Source organism: Aricia agestis, chromosome 20, assembly GCF_905147365.1.
Source record: "Aricia agestis chromosome 20, ilAriAges1.1, whole genome shotgun sequence".
NCBI classification, from domain to species: domain Eukaryota; kingdom Metazoa; phylum Arthropoda; class Insecta; order Lepidoptera; family Lycaenidae; genus Aricia; species Aricia agestis.
The window spans coordinates 9068624-9087702 of NC_056425.1; the positions used below are offsets into that span (position 1 = coordinate 9068624).

The window sequence follows — 19079 nt, forward strand, 5'->3', positions numbered from 1 at the left end:
GCCTCGAGCGAGTCGGTCGTGTTGCCAGAACAAAACGTGGATCTGTGTGTGACTGTGTGTGCTGTGTTTGTGTGTGTTTACCACGGTAAAGTATGCTTTATTATTAAGGCGTTTGTGATTAGAGTGATTTTTTTGGGGGAGAGTAATCTCGATTTGAACCCCAGAGCTCATTGATGAACCCTCGCGAATACCAAGGGGATGTTGAGAAACGCGCTCGTGAATAACCAAGATTGTTATTCAGTCAATTCTGTTACGTATGCTTGGAGAAATTTATGCCATAAAATCTTATTTGCCTTAGAAGTCCAAAACAACAAAACCATGTTTTATGTAGAGTATTTAAAACATAATAAATTTCCCCTAAAAGTAAGAGAAAACCATTAATAAATAAATAGTGTATACTGTATAGTAATGTAATAAAACAAATGGGTGTGTTTGTGAATGAAATTCTTAGATGATTCTATTATCAGGTCGGTGAACTTTACTCTTGAGTAGAGTTGTGTTTTTGTAATTCAGTACTGGCGATAAAATCATGACTCTAAAGGAGTGAATATAGTGGTAATAGAGTCTATGGCCAGATTCAATTATAGAGTCAACAGACAAATGATTACCGTGTCTGGGTTCTACTATTGAAATCCATACTTCCGTTTCCATATTAATATTATAAATGCGAAAGGCTCTGTCTATCTGTCTGTAACGTCTTCACGCCTAAACCGCTGAACCGATTTTGATGAAATTTGGTAATTTGGGAAAGAACATCTATTATCACGAAAAATGTAACGAATTTTGGCGCAACGAGAGTCATCTAGTAATAACTAATAAATGAGTATGACAAATAGTCACTAGAAACAAACGAATGTAGTACTGCGCCTATAGAATTTATAATCTAATCCTAGGCATAACAATGACTAGGGTCAACAAACGCTTAAACATTGTAAATAGAGCAGACACAACCGCGTGGGACAACCAGCTTATGCCAACAAGAATATAATCGTTAATGTGAGAAACTTTATACTATAATAATACTGCGATTGCAAAAATAACGAAAAAATGTAGGACTGTTCAGTCTGTATGACATTTTAGTTGTGAATTTAAATATTTGTGACAAAAATATTTTAGAGAGCAATTAATGCCACACATATAATCCTATAAGTGTGGTATTTATTCCTCTTTAAACATTTGCCCACAACTTATTTATTAAGCTAAAATGAGTTTAGTAATGTAGAAACTATGCTACCACCTTGTGTAACAAATGCAGCAAAGAAAGTTTCAACGTACACACTTTGGTATTTAGAATATTGGATATTAGGTACTTAATAGATGATGATACAGTCAACAACCGTTAAATTCTACTACCAAATTGCAATTTGCAGAATAATATACTAGGTGTAACAAAAGTAAGGGTGTGTATAAGTCCCCTGTATTGAGATTACTCTGAAAGTAGCAGCGCTGAAAAAGTATTTTTTTGTGATTTATATGAGCAAGCGCCTCTGCAGCGTCAGAAATTGGCCCATACAAAAACTCTTTCAGTGCTACTACTTCCAAAGGGGACTCATACACACCTTAAAGTGTTATCGCTTAGTTTTGTTACAGCCTGTATAGGAATACTCTACATTCTACAATCTCTACATGAAGATTAGTATTGACTAGAAAATACTCTACAAAAAGTGGACGAGGAATGCAATCACGTTTGTTTTCTATGCGATCAGTCAACAAATTTCCACTCAACGCGGTCTTGACATACCTCACTTCACGCTTCATCTACGGCTCGGTTTTATTTACCTTGGGAGTTTCCAAGAGTGGTCCTTATGTAGTTGTAATAAGAGTCCTGTCAGCTTTCATCGAGCTTTGTTCTGGTTTTGCTACATCTGTTCGTAGTTATTTTACCTCGGGAGTATTTAAATGTGCTCTTTAAATTGTTAATGTTCTATCTGTGTGCAAAGTAAGCGGACTTTCATCAGGCTTTTTACTAGCTCCGGATACTGTCTTTTAAGGCAGTGCCCTTTCTAACAAATTGTACTTCTGGTGTTCCAGTGATTGAAGTAGGATATAAATACAGGAAGCAAGCAGCAAAAGAAATATTGAAAACTCAGGGTGAAGCCAAACGAGCGTAATTTGTGAGTTGCAGAATTTCGGTCGCGTAAATATCTTTTCATACAAATGTACGTATGTAAATTACGCTCGTGTGAATCAAACTGCAAACAGGACTTTTGTATGAAACTGAATGCAGCAGAATTTCTGCCAGCCGAAATTCTGCGACTCACCACTCACAAACTACGCTCGTTTGGCCTCACCCTACATCTAGTTACGAATCATTTTCTCCGTACTAGAGGTAAACTATATATTATTATGTTCCGTGTTATTTTAGACAAATACTCATGTTGTGTGTTACTTAATTCTCAGTCGCGTGCTGAGAGTCGCGTGTAATTAGTGCCGACGAAAAAGGTATGTTAGTTCTTAATTAAGGTCTTTGCTCCCCGTCTACGGCTAATGTAAAGAATAAAGTTTGATTAAAATTTCCCCAAACGGTCTCTACGATGAATTCAAGGGAACGCGGTATTCAATTATCTGCCTCGCTCTAGCTGAGCAGCCATTTTCCATTGAATTTCGGAATGGCTTCCTCCGAATTTTCAAGAGAATTGGGCTTCGCAATACCAGATTTGAAGGGCCGTTTTGGCGGTAATCGTTTCTGTATACGTTGTCCTAATTTTTAGGTCCCTCTTACAATGAATTCAACACGATTCTGCTGAATAGTCAATGCTTAAAGTAAAAAACCGTGTTGGATATGTTTTAGATTGCTTGTTTTCTATGAGAGGCCGGCCCGGACTCTCATAAAAAACAAGCAATGGAACAGCAAAAAAATGGAAAGGGCGTAAGCGACAAAATGGTTTTTTTTCGCGTAATTAAAAACCATAAATACATTTTATATAAGCTATGGGCAAATTAAAGTGTATGCTTGAACCAATTTTGGAAGCTTAAATCACTCCTCTGTTGGCAAAGTAGGAATCCCTTTTTTTACAGAGGTCTTTTTGATTGATTATTCTGTGTTATAAAAGTTGACCAATCGTGTTATGCTATGGGTAATTCAAAGACAAAGACATGATGAATACTGACAATGAACATTAATTTCTTAGCTTTAGTCATTGCTGAGAAAAATCGATATTGCTACAGCAAAATTATCAAGGCGTCGCGTCGCCTTAACTCTGCATCTCAAGTCACACATGCCCAGCTAAGTAATGTCCTGTATTTGAGACGGCCACGTTTGTCGCTTTAGTCTGAGAATTTGGCCGTAACACTAACAAAATGAACATGCATATTTTTGTTATTAGGTATACTAGAGATCGCCCAATGGTCGAAATTCGACCTTACTTGCAACGACATTACATAGGCTTGTCACTCAAAAATCTGTCATTTTTCCTAGTGGTAGTATCGTAGTGTATGTAACGTTTTATTTGTTAAAAATATATATGATAAAAGCATAATTTTAAAATAATATTAGCTCGATGCACTCCTTCACCATATAAACTATAACTGTGCAAAATTTCACGCACCTACGTTTCCCCATTTTTCGTAAAAAGGGTTACAAAGTTTTTCTCTCACGTATTAATATATAGATAATTTCACAGAAGTGCGTCACAACCCAACAAGTTTAAACTTTAAAGCAAACTCATCTTTACAAGTGACCCATCAACCGACGCGACAAATCCCTTCATTAAAGTTGTAAAGCAAAGTGACACATTAAGGCTCCATTAGCAAATTGTGTTGCTTATTTAATAGGCTGTTTTTAGACTAGGCTAAATTCGCTTTAGTGATAATAATTTGGGTTTAACAATAAAAGTGAGATCATTGTTTTTACCATTTGCCTGTACAGGTAATAAGCTACCGCTTAATTATACTACTTTTTTTCCAAAAAGCCTTTGTGATGTGCTTTGTGAATTTGGCTAAGAAATTGCAAATTGAATTGATTTCAATTCAAGCGGGAAAATAAATTTTGTCCATTTATACGTATGGCCGTTTATTTCGTTTTACAAGGTCATTCTTTAGCATAAATTGGACTTCTATTAAGCTTTACAATGATACTTATTTAAATAACTAATCTTACGAAAATATTGCTTTTCCCTATGAGCATAAATCTATGAAATGGCATCTTGCACGCTAACGTTTCCATTGTATTGGTTATTGTCTTATGGTGGTACTTCACATGGCTATTTGTATTTGCGTATTTGATGTATTCACCAAACAATCACCATGCCTATTTGACAAATATGACCAATACCAAATCCGTACCTTTCTCGGTTTTTGACGCACATCAAAAGAGTCAAATAGACAAGTAAACAAAATCAAGTTAAAGTTTTGTATTTGACGTCCATGTGCGGCAGGTCGTATTTGCCTTTATTTGCTGGTTTGTGTATACGTCAATAATTTTGCCAAATGCAACAAACAGCCAATATCAAATACCAATAGCCAAGTGAAGTGCCACCATAAGAATGTAGAGTCAACCACGCACCAATACAAGCGTAACCTCCACAATTGTCGGAATAACCTCAAATTTTATGGTTTCCTTATTGTTACTTTGTATGTTCCGTCTAGAGTAGGAAATTATGAACTTGGTATTAATAGGTGCCCTTTCATTAAATAGGAATAGGTTATTTTTGCTATAATGTCTGCAGACTAAAGCGAGACTATTGTGACTATTTTTGGGATTGGTTAATGCATACTTCGATATCCATACTAATATTATAAATGCGAAAATCTGTTACGTCTTCACGCTTAAACCGATTTTGCTGTTTGGTATGAAGATACTTTGAATCCCGGGGAATGGCATAGGATAGTTTTTATCCCGGAAAAACTTACGGTTCCCGCGTGACATACAAATTTTTACGCAACGGAGTTGCGAGCGGCATTTAGTGCGTTTATAATATTTTCATTGTTTTTTTTTTAAATAAAGGGGGCAAACGAGCAAACGGGTCACCTGATGGAAAGCAACTTCCGTCGCCCATGGACACTCGCAGCATCAGAAGAGCTGCAGGTGCGTTGCCGGCCTTTTAAGAGGGAATAGGGTAATAAAGGAAGGGAATAGGGAAGGATAGGGAAGGAAATATGGTAGGGTAGGGAAGGGAAAAGGGTAGGGGATTGGGCCTCCGGTAAACCCACTCGAAACACAGCGTAAGCGCTGTTTCACGCCGGTTTTCTGTGAGCCCGTGGTATTTCTCCGGTCGAGCCGGCCCATTCGTGCCGAAGCATGGCTCTCCCCACGTTCAAAATATAAACTTTTTCTAGGTATATTCTCGGATGTGTTATTAAAAGTTTTCTTTTAATCCAGTTCTTGTTTACACCCAAACTTTGCAATTTTTTTTATCCATTCGATAATGTCTCTGTTATTATCTCAGTAAAATATCCGTTTGTTGTCTGTCAGCGGCGCCAGAATTAGCATGAACCGCGGTGCGTGATATGAAGGAAGTACGCCGTAAATAAGACATGATGCTTTGGCGTGATGCAATGCTTAACTGCTCGACGGGCTCAACTGAATTATTCTGCAATCTGCATTTGACTTTTGACTATAAGTAAGCAGTAAATAGGATTTTCATTCGGCTCTGGATAGAGTGATGCATCATGCAGTGCTAAACTGCTTTTCGATCTCAATTGAATTATAACTTTTGGCTTCTACGTTTTCAGGAGAAATGCCCTAGCTACTAACGTCATGAATTGGCCCAATAAATATTTAAGAAAAGTAACCGCTGCACTCATATACATTAAGGTTGGGTTGCACCAGAGGCGTTATGGTTAAATATGGCGTCTTGATGGCGTCCATTTTTAACATTAACAAAAGATTTGACATTTTGCATTGTAGTTAAAGTTACTGTTATAGTTAAAGTAAGTTGGGCCAACCCACCCTTACTTCTGATTAAACTTCAATTTAATGAAGAGTTTGACAGATAATAGTGTATGGAGCTTTTGTCAAAATCTTTATTTAATTACAGTTAAGTAATTAATATTCGTCAGTCGTGCGGCAGTAGCTCTTTCAGCACTGCTACTTTTACAGCGAACTCTTTACATGAGACACATACTGAAATAATAATACTACACAATAATACAGGATGTAACAAAACTAAGTGATAATACTTTAGGGTGTGTATGTGTTCCTTGTAGAGAGTTCACTGTGAAAGTAACAGCGCTGAACGACCAAATTTTTTTTTACTTTTGTATGGGCAAGCGCCCCAGCGTCACAAGTTTTCCCATACAAAAGTGAAAAAAAATTTGGTCTTTCAGCGCTGCTACTTTCACAGTGAACTCTCCACAAGGAACACATACACAGCCTTTATAATATTATCACTTAGTTTTGTTACACTTTGTATATCTTTCATATTTTATGTTCCACGTTATGAATGGCAATTTAAATTGCAACAGTTAAAAGTAAATTCAACTTTTTACATCGCATAAAAACCCGTGTTAATCTGTGCTGTAAGTATATTGCGAAATTCAGGAACGTGTATGATATTTATATTAACAACACGAATTGCATTCAGCTCCAAATGGATTTCATTTCATTAACAATAAACGATATGTGTATCGTCGAGGGAACTGATGGTGAAAATTATTGCTACAATTCGAAAGAAATTCTGAAACGAACTGCAGGGCTAAAATGGTCACATTTAGCAATTCCTCTCAATCAATTCAGCAAATGAATTGTCAAAACTGTCAAATTGACAAATGTCAAATTAGTACGAATTACTACAGTGCGACAAGGTTTATCGTGGGCGGTGGCGCTGCTCGTAAAGGAGAACTGTCAAAAATGACGTTTTTGTATGATGGCAGCGTTAGTTCCTTTTTTCGACACGTTCATTTAAAGACTTGTCGAGTTGTAGACATGAATTGCAAGCAGACTTGCATTTTGTGATTTTAAAAAATGAATCATGTTATGATTCTTAGTGTGATTCTCCAAAGCGACCATTTTAGCCCCGCTGTTGCCAGCAATATTTCCGGAACTTCAAAAAGAGAGCGTATTCCCTCTTAAAAGGTAACGCACCTGCTACTTTTATGATGTTGCGAGTGTACGTGTGCGAGGGTAGTTGCTTTCCATCAGGTGATCCGTTTGCTCGTTTGCCCCCTAATTTTATTTTACCGCTGTGGCCTAGATAATCGAGTTATATTAATACTGCTATTTAAAAGTGCATAATGTTAACTTTAACATTATTAAGGGGCTGTTTCACCACTTTCTGATAAGCCCCGGATAGGCTATCCAAGACTTAACTTGACAGAGTATGGAGAATTTGTCAGATAAGTTGTGAATAGCCTATCCGACACTTATCAGAAAGTGGTGAAACAGAACCCAAAATTAGAAAATGTATTAGTAGCAAATGCTATTAGTTGCATTTCCAACGATAAAAGCTTGTCAACTTTGTTGGTGTAAGTAACAGTGAAAGCAGTAAACTAACTGCTAGGGAGTTAATAACAATTTATCGCGCGGTTAGCGGCGCGGCGGCCTACATACGCGAGATGTATCAACTATAAACATATAACATTATCGCCATAATATAAAAACAGTAGACCAGCTTCTTACAAGACTTTTGGACTTGTGCCCTCAAGTACGTTAGCGTGTTTTCAGATTAAATGGCTTTAGTATTTACAGTATATCACTTCTTCTTAAAAAGCCTGGCACATGTTCACATTAGCTTAAATTCAGAGTAAATATTATAATGTAGCAAATGAAGCATCTCGTTACACGCGCGTTAGCGTGGCAAACTGCCTGCAATGTATAGTTTCTATCTATTGCAAATGTACTGATATCTGGCTTCTATGGGGATTTCTTATATTTGCTAATATTTGTTTGATAGGAAACAAGACGAATTCGTGATAACGAATTCGTCGCAGCACTAAAAACTTTTAAAAACCTTAAGCTGGTTTCAAAGACGGCTTTGTTACTCTACTGTGTGTTAATTATACTTTGAAGTGTGTGTCGTACGACGTACAAGGCATTCCTTTCCTATTGCTCATGGATCGGGAAATCTACGTAGATGAGTACTATCGAAACATCGACAAAGTTGTTCGATCAGGCATACTGTGAAAATCGCTTAGCAGCGCCGTTTCGTGTAACGTACGTGTAAAGATGTAGATTAACTACATCTGCAGCATCTGTTAAGCAAATATATGTCTCCTATTTAACATAGGGCCTGGAACCTGGGTACCACTTCCTGATAAAGTGCCGGATAGGCTATCCACAACTTTTTTGACAGATTCTCCATACTCTATCTGTCACGTTAAGTGGTAGATAGACTATCCAGCACTTATCAGGAAGTGGTGAAACAGGCCCTTAGACTTTCAAATTACATCTAAGGTATTTAATTAAAATTATAAACTCGTCTTGATAATATTATTTGTCTTGACTCTTGGCAGCACTAAATTCAGGAGTTGACAACTTTTTTGACAGATTCTCCATACTGGATCTGTCAAGTTAATTGGTGGATAACCTATTCGTCACTTATCAGGAAGTGGTGAAACAGGCCCTTATACTTTTTAATCTTATCAGCCACACACAGCGACTTCGTATTCGAAGAGATTTGAATTCAACACACACAAAGCCGGGGATTCCGGCGGTCTTTGTCTGGCCGAAGTTTTCCAATTCCCTGCCGCCTCCCCGGGGACCGACGGGATATCGCTGATGCTCGTATAAGACAACTTTAATCAACCAGGGTACTGAATAAGTTGCTTTCGATCGCTAAGTTCGAAATCGACGCTTGCAATGCGTTATCTAAATTTTTTTATAGCTTTTCGTGTATGTGTCCCTGGAATATAGACTTTTACAAAACTAAGTGAGAATACTTAAGGGTGTGTAAGAGCCCCCATATAGAGTTCGTTGTGACTTGTGATAGTAGCAGCGCTGAAAGAATAACTTATTTTTACTTTTGTATGGGAGAATCCATGACGCTTGGAGCGCTCGCCCATACAAGTCACAAAAGAATTGCTGTTTCAACGCTGCACTCTCTACAGTGAACTCTATATATACTACTGTAAAAGTACCAGCGCCTTAAGGCCCGGTATTCCCAGAAACGGACGAATGTGTTAGTTAAGGATCTAACACAGTGAAATTTATATTCCATTACACAATATCATGAACTTCACTCGATAGAAAAAAATCCCAAAGTAACCTCTTCTTTTAACGAATTTTCCATACTATGTCCAAATTATTTGGGATTTTCAGATAATTTTTGCACTGAATTAAAGACAAAGAATATATCTAGGGCGATTCGTTTTTTTGACTCGATTTAATTGATGTATAAAAAAACGACGATCAAAAAACTATTAAATAGCAGGCGCAGAGCGTGTGACTGAAAGCGTATCAGCCGAATTTGGACATAGTATGGAAAATTCGTTAAAAGAAGAGGTAAGTTTAAGATTTTTTTCTATCGAGTGAAGTTCATAATATTGTGTAATGGAATATAAATTCCACTGCGTTAGATCCTTAACTAATACATATATATATTTTTTTTTTTTCAGAATTTAAATTACTATATTTTTGTGTCTACTGTCACTTTTAAATCTTGAAAATCGTCCGTTTCTGGGAATACAGGGCCTTAAGTTTCTGATAGAAAATTCATGATGGTGCGTTCGGCTCTTCTCATAGTAACGTAGAAGTCGAAAGTAACTATATTATAGTACTCGGCGAAACATGGCGGTAGCGGTCTCAAAAACTTATCATTTTATATATAAGCCGCGATTGACAATGATGTGTCAGATGTTGTCAATCGCGGCTTTGTATAAAAAATGACAAGTTTTTGACAGGGAGTCAATGACCGCTACCGCCATGTTTCGCCGAGTACAGTAGTCGCTTCGATCTCATATTCTGCTATTATGCAAATATCGAAGTATTGTGCTTAAGGATTTGGTTTCTTTCGATTTTATTACCTACCTGCGCGCTAATCACTGAGCTACAGAGACTAAAACAACCTTTATTTCATTAAAATGCCCTATTGACATGATTTTATTTATGAATAAAGAATCGTTGAATTGAAATGTTGAATGTAATTCGATCATCGACATCAATCAATACTCGTATTTGTAAGAACAATAGCGTTCTGTGGTAACAATGCCGCCACTGCTGCCACTAAATTGTGTTCAATTCTCTTGGATTTATTAATGCCCGTATTTTACAAGCTATTTAGTTTTGTGTTATGAATTTATTGATTATCAGAATGAAGTCCTATTTCGACCGAATCGATTAAAATCCCGATCAAGGTTTCAGAAAATAAACGTCCATATTGACGAAATTGTTCAAAAAGGAGAAAAAATTGCGAAACATCGTAATAAAAAATTTATACGTTTAGAATTTAGGCTTTAGCTTCTACTGATTACGAAATAACCGACATTCAGTAATACCTCTAAAGAACACTGTATTAGGCAATTTTATGACATACTAATATTAACACTTATATAGATCTATTGTTGTGAACTCTATTAAAACCTTAAGTAACAACTTATCACCGTTTGCCATCAATATAAATATACAGTTTTTGTGTGGTTCTGTAAAAACAAATTCAATAGAAGCCCGCAGTTGCGTTATCTAATAAATCTTCCAATGACAGATTTATTGCTCAAGAATGGAATGAATAGAATAAATTGCGCCAAATTTACCTAAATTTTCTGGTAGAAATTCGTATTACGAGACCTTTTTAAATGGATTGAATTTATTCTTACAAAATGCATAAAATGTCCGAGCATTGGCCCGTTTATTCCTTTTAAATCCTGACGAAAAATAAATGACTGACGCATTTACGAATGAGTCAGATCCAAGAATCATGGCATTTCTGATATGCCTTCTATTTCTGCTTTTTGGGCTTCTGAAATGCTGCAATGCAACGTACCACCTGGTATATGCCACAGTTTTAATTAAACATTTGACTGCTAATTAAATTTACTGCCAGTGGATTTATTAGTGTAGTGCAATCTCTCTGTGGTATATCATAAAATTTCATATAAATTTTGACGGTTTATGAGAAGTGGCGGGCCTCAAGGTCAAATCATGATGGTTTAGATCTTGGATCTCTTTTTATGTTTGGTTAGGACAATGCAGGCTGATCACCTACCTTGACAAGCCAGATGATCCATGCAACGTCGGTTATACCTCTAGCCGATGTAAATCAATGTCAGTCGCATAGGAACTAGGGTTAAAAGAAGAAGAGAGATTGTTGCGTACACACTTTAGCTCTAATGAAATGACTTTTGTGCAGGCTTGGTCTTAATTATACGGGTCACAGTGACCTTATAGGGACCGCGTAGGAATTGTAAGTCACAGGACATGTGAAATATAAAATCGTAATTTTCGGATAGGCGACTTCCGCACGCACGTTCCGTCATTATTATTTATTATTAGTGTCTGTCCCAACTATAATTAATTAATCATAATGAAAGTGAAACCAATGTAAAGTATTAATTTACACGATGTCTAAGCTTGAGTTGAATGCTCATCTGTGCACGCCACGTACGTTCGCCGGCATAACCGACTTGCCACCATTCGATCTTATCCCTATAGCAGTAAGGTCTAAAAATTATATTTAATGACGGTACTTGACTTCTCTTTTTTTCTAACATGATTATCGTGCTTAGTACAATTATACCACAAACAAATAATCCGCAGAACTATCATTTCGATTGTAATCGTTGTCTCGAGAAATAACTGCTGGGGTTCGATTCTCATACATCGAAATTCGAATGTCGCTTTCGATCGGAGGTTGTTGCACTTGCGCGCAAAATGCGTTTAAAAATAAAAAATATGGTTATGTGGTCCTTGAAACAAAGATTTCAACATAACAAAAGACCAATTTGTCCAAAAATCGATTTAGAACTTTCTAGTTCTGTCGAATTATTAACCGACATCCAAAGGAGGAAATCGCTCTTAAATCGACAGTCAAGGCGTGTCAGTATGCCGATTTGTTTGACAGGTAAGCGTCTTTAAGGAGTGAGCACACTGAGACCGGCCGTGCCGGGGCTCAGCGTGCCGGGGCTCATCGCAAAAATCCGCCTCCATACAAAATGTATGGAAGCGGAAATCCGCTGCGCCCCAACACAGTGTGCGATACGCGCATCCGCTTCCATACAAATTGTATGGAGGCGGATTTTTGCGATGAGCCCCGGCACGACCCGTCTCAGTGTGCTCACTCCTTTAAACGGCACATATTTGGTATAATATTATATCGCTCTTCCGTGCCATGGGGCGTTTAAACGACTATAACCGATTTAACGCCAAGTGTCAAATTACCTTTATTTGGGCATGCCATCCCTACGTGATCTCTTTCTGGGAAACCATAACAGTAGGTATGCCACGAAGGGGCCATGGGCAAATTTTGATGGCAGATACATTTTTATATTTACATGTTTCTCACACAGATTCAGCCTCTATAAGGAAAAAAAAGGATCAAAATGTTTTATTCCAATCACCCCGGTATTCTTTTCTAACTTTTTGCCTTCAGATCCTAGTAGACCTATAACATCGTTTATTTTTGATCGACCAGAAAGAGGGGTGTTATAAGTGTGACGTGTCTGACGTGTACTCTGAAAGTATGACGGGTACTCTACCTTTTACAAGCAGCAGACAGATGCTGTCTGTCTGTCTGTCTAAAGTACACGTCATACTTTTTTGTTTAGATACAGCTCTGCAAGGATTATATTTTGACTATGCAAGGAGTATTTTAGTGGCTTTGTTTGTTGGTCATTAGCAGATTATTGTAGATTAATTTTATTATTGGTAGAGTCCTTCCAGTTTTGTATTGCGATGTTTAAGTTGTACTCCGTCTTTAGTCTCTAATCTCTAGGTATACTCTGAAAAATCCATCCAAAACCGGCTTACGCTCGTGAGAATCTTATTTGAAAAGTAAATATACTTTGCTCGTATATATTCGGAATTATCTCGTTTACATTTACAATAACGGAATTCTGTTGATACAGAATTCGTTTTCCCTCATCCTTTTTTTATCCTGAACCTTTTGAGAAGTGTAATTTATGGGCTTAAGTCGCGCCTTTGTGGGAAGACACTAAGAGAAATCTTTCCTAAATCCTTTAGTGGTTCTGCTGTGAATCGGATATAAGTATTTCAAATCTTTACTAGGGTACGCGCGCATCTTATGTAGGTACGTCATGCATTATAAGTTATAACATAACTAAGCGTGTACGGTGCAATAGGTCATAAAATAAATTAAAATATATATACCCGTACTTGCATTACATGCTTTTTCTTATCTCCATTAAATTGAACCTATAAAATTCATAAATTATTTACCCTCCAATATAATAAAATTATTAGTTTTTGTCAATATAAGCGTAGCCGACAAAAGGGTTCGTCCCCTACCAATCTCCAAAAGTACACCCTATTATGTGAGGACCCTAAAACTCGCAAAAAGTCTGACAAAACTCATCCATCTCGAGAGGTTCGGTACGCTGTACCTATCGATTGTGACCGTCCAGGGTTATTTTTCCTCTGCCACCACCCTTATGCCGACTTCATACGGATGATCCTCAGATAGTCGAAGTAAGGTAAGGTATGTACACGCCTGCTCATTTATTTAGACGTACAAAACAGGTGGCCTATACTTTATTCACCACGTACGGTCTACCGCTAGGGTTGACTTGAATTGTTTGATCCGGATTTGACCCTGATAGGATGATATAAACTTGGAAAAAAGGTTGCCTAAAGATACGCTAACAAGATGGTCACAGTGTGAAGGCCCGCATTTTCCATAATTTTGTTATGACTGAGTACTAGTGCACAATTGGTCTTAAAAACCGCGCCATGCCCCAATTAAACACCTCTAAGAATAGCGGATCCATCGTTTTCAAAATGTTTTGTTATCGTGTTTCAAATTGTATGTAATGGGTAATAGAGTACTAATTAGGTAACAGAGCTTTATTATCTCATAATTTTTGCCACTTTTGTTTTGGCAACCCTATAACCGTGGTTCTCCACGAATATTACGGCGATATATCGGTACGTCGTTCCCAGGACTTTGTACATTTTTCCCCGTATTGTGGGTGGATTTTTCTTCCTGATTGCTGTGCATTGTAGATATGAAATCACTGTTATAATATTTTTGTAATTTTTGCGCAGTTTTTACAAGTTGGCAAAAAATGTGTCAATATGGACGTGTAGAATAGTATTTCTGCGGTGTGCACAATGTACATTGTACATGCTATGGACTGGCAATTATATGGCAATGTAAATGGCATAACGTGAAGAAGGGCTTATGCTGACTCAACTCTAATTCTACTCCAACACGACTCTACCTCAGCTGAAAATGGTGGGAATACCTTAAAAGTCATAAAAGTGTATTTATATGCCAATGGCGTAACGTGAAGAAGGGATTATATACCGACTCAACGCCAAGTCCACTCCAACACGACTCTACCTCAGCTGAAAATGGTGCGAATACTTTAAAAGTCATAAAAGTGTATTAAGCGCAAATTGTGTATATTCCAGATAGTACACTATACAGTAATCGCACTAACAAGAGCGTCTCTCTTGAGCTAAGCACATTAGCTGGCCTGGCAGTAAGCCGCTAAGCGCTGACCGCAAGCCTCTTTCAACTTTCAACCGCCCGGGGAATTGCCAAAATGTATAAAAAGACGTTGCTTACTAAACTAAGTTTCGTCATAAAATCCCAAATGTTTCTTTTTGTTGATTTCGGCATTTAGATTTTAAGATACTTTTACGGTCTCAATGTTTAGGCATATAAAAGCATCTTGTTTGTTTACTTGTAACTGTAGATTGGCGTCTAATGGATTGAAGCTATGTGCGTTTGTTATTTAAGTAACTGTGTTTGTCTCCCATGGACTCTATTCTAGGTGACATAAACTCGGTTTCAAATGTTCGTTGGCCGACGCCCGACTTTACCTTTAACGCTTAAAAGATAAGAGGGGGGGGGGGGGGGGGCGGCATTAAGTATTTGAAACCTCTTTTGAATGGACTGTATTTTTTACCCATTTTACTACGCCGAATTGAAAAGAGCACCTAATTTTGGCGAAGGTGTATTTCTGTTCCAGCGGAGTGCCTATCGATTTCATGAATGGGATATCAATAAATTCATAATATTAAAAGCAAAAATTACATAAACAAGGTATAAACCAAAGACACTTACTAAGAGAAATATCCGCATACCTTTTAAACGACTAGCGTTTTCTTTACAGTGTCTGCCCTTATCTGATGCGTCAGAAAAGAAATTGCTTGACAATTAAGGACAAGGTGTAACTATAACGACTTTATACACAGAGGGAATCTTTGTATGAGTATGAGGGAAAATATAATAGAGAATAATAGGCAAAATCGGAGGTTGGAGCACAGAACGCAACTAGCACAGACTACAGTAAATATAATCCGACCAGTATCCGACATGTTGCACGATGCACACACCACAGAATACTGACAAAAACATTGTCAAACGTCGAACAAAACTTTTGGTTTACTATAGTCCGTGCAATCCACGAAGACGCGCCCCACTATTCCTCCTAATCGTTTATAATATATGTGTGCAAGCTTTCGCCAATCATTGAGTGTTATCGGTACACACAAATTACCTATGAGTGATGCGCGCACACTACAATAAATAGACCAATTAAGAAAAAATCGTAGTAAGTAATATATCCTATTAACACGCTGTTATCATTCGTCTGTCCTTATCTATGACATAGAAATACGTGGGAGTTGGAAAGTGACAGCACCCAATAGACAAAACAACGACACTAAGTGATAGGACTAGGGCGACGTTTCAATGTACCAATTAATCCATATGATGTTATACTTTAATCTACGACGATTAATCAATGTCCTGAACATCCTACCATTAGGTCATAGGAATGGGGGCTTAGAGATAACGTTACGAATACGGGTTTAATCTTAAGTAAGGAAAGATTTCTTTGGAGGAAATATTCTTGACAAGAGAACTATCGAATAGCATTTGCTGGTATTGGTAGTAAAGTCAGATATTATGAAGAATCCATAGAAACCATAACAATAGGGATGATGACAAGGTCAAAGATTAGCGAATTTTGTTAGTAAAATAAAGAAATCACGGTAAAAATAAGTGTTCCCAAAGTTTCAGCTTGATAGCATTTGTATTTTTTTGTTATGCGCCTTCAAAGTTGGATATTCAAGTCGATTTTTTTTTCAATTAAATTTTTTAATATTTGTATACCATTCGATAACTTATGCAATTAAAAGCAACTTTCGTTATGAAACAACTTGCATAAACGCAATTAAATATTGCCTATCGAACAAAGTTCTCTCCCGATGCGTACAAAGTACAAACTACGAAAGAGTCATACTTTCGTAGCACTTTGTATGGAGCGTTTCGGGCAGGTCTATTTTATGAGATGTTTGAATTGTCATATCTTGTTGAATTTTTAAGCTATCAGAGTCATTATTTCAGCGATGTTTCTATTTTTTAAGGGTCTTTCAATTTCCAATAAGAAAAAAATAGTCATGCCTATTCGCTAAGTGTCATGGCACTCCTGGCGCTTACTTCTGTATTACTTCGCCGTTGTATTGTTCTCACACACATAGGTGTAATTCATATGCATTTTAACAACTTCTGCAGTCGATGCCGTCGTAGGCTTAAAGTGTTAATTTTGTCAATATCACATGTGTTAGGGTATACAATCAAGTTTCTTACGGCCTCTTCCGCTTACTTATTTTTGAATTGTCCAACTATTAAGTCAACTTAAAATACTACCTTATAGTCATAAATTACATGATTACAAAATTAAATAAATATCGTTTTCATAGAATTTTAATAGTAAGCGAAAGCCAGTGTGAATAATTTAAAATGTAACTTCAACAATGCCTATTATGAACAACGATACGATCATACGAGTAGTCGCAGCTCGGAAAATCAATAAGCTATACTGATTGATGGCATTTTAATAACGCATATGCTCGCTAATAGCTTATGATATGATTGATTCTCATAATGAAAAGTAGTATTAATTATAGTATGTTTATTGGTGGCAAATTATTATCTGTGTATGTACCATCGATGAAATTGATTCCTAGGCAGTTGACAGACCAACGTCATTTGGTCGAATCGTGTCAATTCAATGTTATATTTTGTGATCTGTCGGCTGGGTTTGACATAACGCGACCAAACTACGTAGGTCCCCATCTGCCAAGGAATCAACTTCTCTGATAGGACTTACTTAGGTACTAATGAAAAGGTCCATACCTAACACAGATTTTAGAATTAATAATGTTTGTCCTTATCTGACATGCAAATTTCTTTGCATAATATATTAAACGTGACGTTGTATGAGACTTACGAAGAGTCCCTCATTAAAATGAAATGATATTTTGACTTTACATTATGATTAAGCTTTTTTTGGCCTAAATGTCTCATAATAATATAAGCGGTAAGATCGTATGCCCAAAACAAGTGTAGTTTTGTTTAAAGCACCTTTTATTTACGACCTTTAGCACCTTTAAATATAAAATTATGATAAGAGATTGTTTCTTTTAAAGATTAAATTACATTATATTAAGTCTAAAGTAACATAACTACAATCATACCTTTGTTCCCCTCTTAAGCAATAGATAATATTAGTACTTTTACAAAAATATTTGAACAAAAGTTCCTGTTTTAATTATGCGGTCTGCACATAGAACAACATTCAAACGGCAGTTTTGTTGTCTGTTTGTTCTCCAAATGTAACTGCATTTCATCGTTTCCATGTTGGTTTTTAGCGTCGCGTCGCAATTTTAATATTAACGGTAGATACTGAAACTGAAAAGGCAGAAGAATATTAATATTTTTATAAGAGAGGATGGGAGTATGAATTAGTATGAGTGGAAGTGATTGGTAAGGACTTACCCTAGCACTTAAGAATTTGCGAGACATAATATATTGCCTGCTGGAGTTTCCTACAAGAATATGGCGTTTCCTCGCTCAAGTCGATCTGTGTTAGGGCAGTGCTGAATTAGGCCGGTATAAATAGTACTCAAGATGCATCTCGGTCCAAGACGCGGTTCAGGCTCTGTGATTGGTTGGCTGTCAAAATTTGGACCAATCATAGAGCCGAACCGCGTCTTGAGACCGAGATGCATCTTGAGTACTGACTATTTATACCGGCCTTAGATCCAGTAGCAGGCGCCAGCTAAATGATGGACTGGAAATACAATCATGTTTAGACGCAGCTACTAGACTCTGGATCACAGAGCTGAGTGCTTAGTCAAAATCTCGATAGCGAAGTTAGATGTCAGCGGGGCTAAAATGGTCGCTTTTCAGAATCATATTATGAATCATGATATGATTTTTTTTTTTAAATTGCAAAATGCAAGTCTGCTTGCAATTCATGTCTAGTAATTCGTACTAATTTGACATTTGTCAGTTTGACAGTTTTGACAATTCATTTGCTGAATTGATTGAGAGGAATTGCTAATTGTGACTGTTTTAGCCCCGCAGATCCCATGTACATTATTGACATCAAGCTTCGTGTAGTCAAACTAAAGGTCCAGAGTCAGAATTCAGTGGTACTGGCGTCTGCACTAAGCGAAGTATAATTTCATTACAGCTTTTTACAGTAAAATAAGTATAATTTCGTCGCAATGAAACAAAAGCGGCGCAGTTCAAAGTTTAATTAAGTTACCATGGTAACGAGGTTATTTCGAGCGAAAAAGCGAAATATTCGCGGTATAGTCCGTTCGGGGCTATTCTACCGAGCTTTTTCCATCGGATGGTGCTCATTCCAACGACATAAGAGCTTAAATATGGCCAGCCAGTAATTGCTTCTCTTTATCCTAGTTTGAATAACTCGTGTTGCGCTCCGCGGCGTTTAATAAAGGCCAGCTGGTGTGCTGGCGGAAAAACCGAAGCCACGTGCGCCCAATGGCTAATACGCTGGACCGTATAGCTCTACCATAGCTAATATAATATGATATTTGTGCTTATAATATAATATAAGCTGTACTTGTAGTCTCTACAATACCAATATACTAGAATGTTATGTTAAACTGGTTCGATTAGTCATTATTATGCTTTAAGCTACATTCTTCTAGAGATATTGTTTCTAATATTGATAAGCAGAATATTTATAATTATATATTGATAAAA

General features: G+C 37.0%; 1 protein-coding gene across 4 annotated transcripts in view; it reads left to right on the forward strand.

The window, feature by feature from the left end:
- Positions 1-19079, forward strand: part of LOC121737464 (dystroglycan) — a 114348-nt gene continuing 95269 nt past the window's right edge. For all 4 annotated transcript variants that reach the window (XR_006037138.1, XM_042129141.1, XM_042129143.1 and 1 more), the window contains exon 1: positions 1-85. The gene's annotated coding sequence lies outside the window, so the exon portion shown is untranslated. The remainder of the gene's footprint in view (positions 86-19079) is intronic.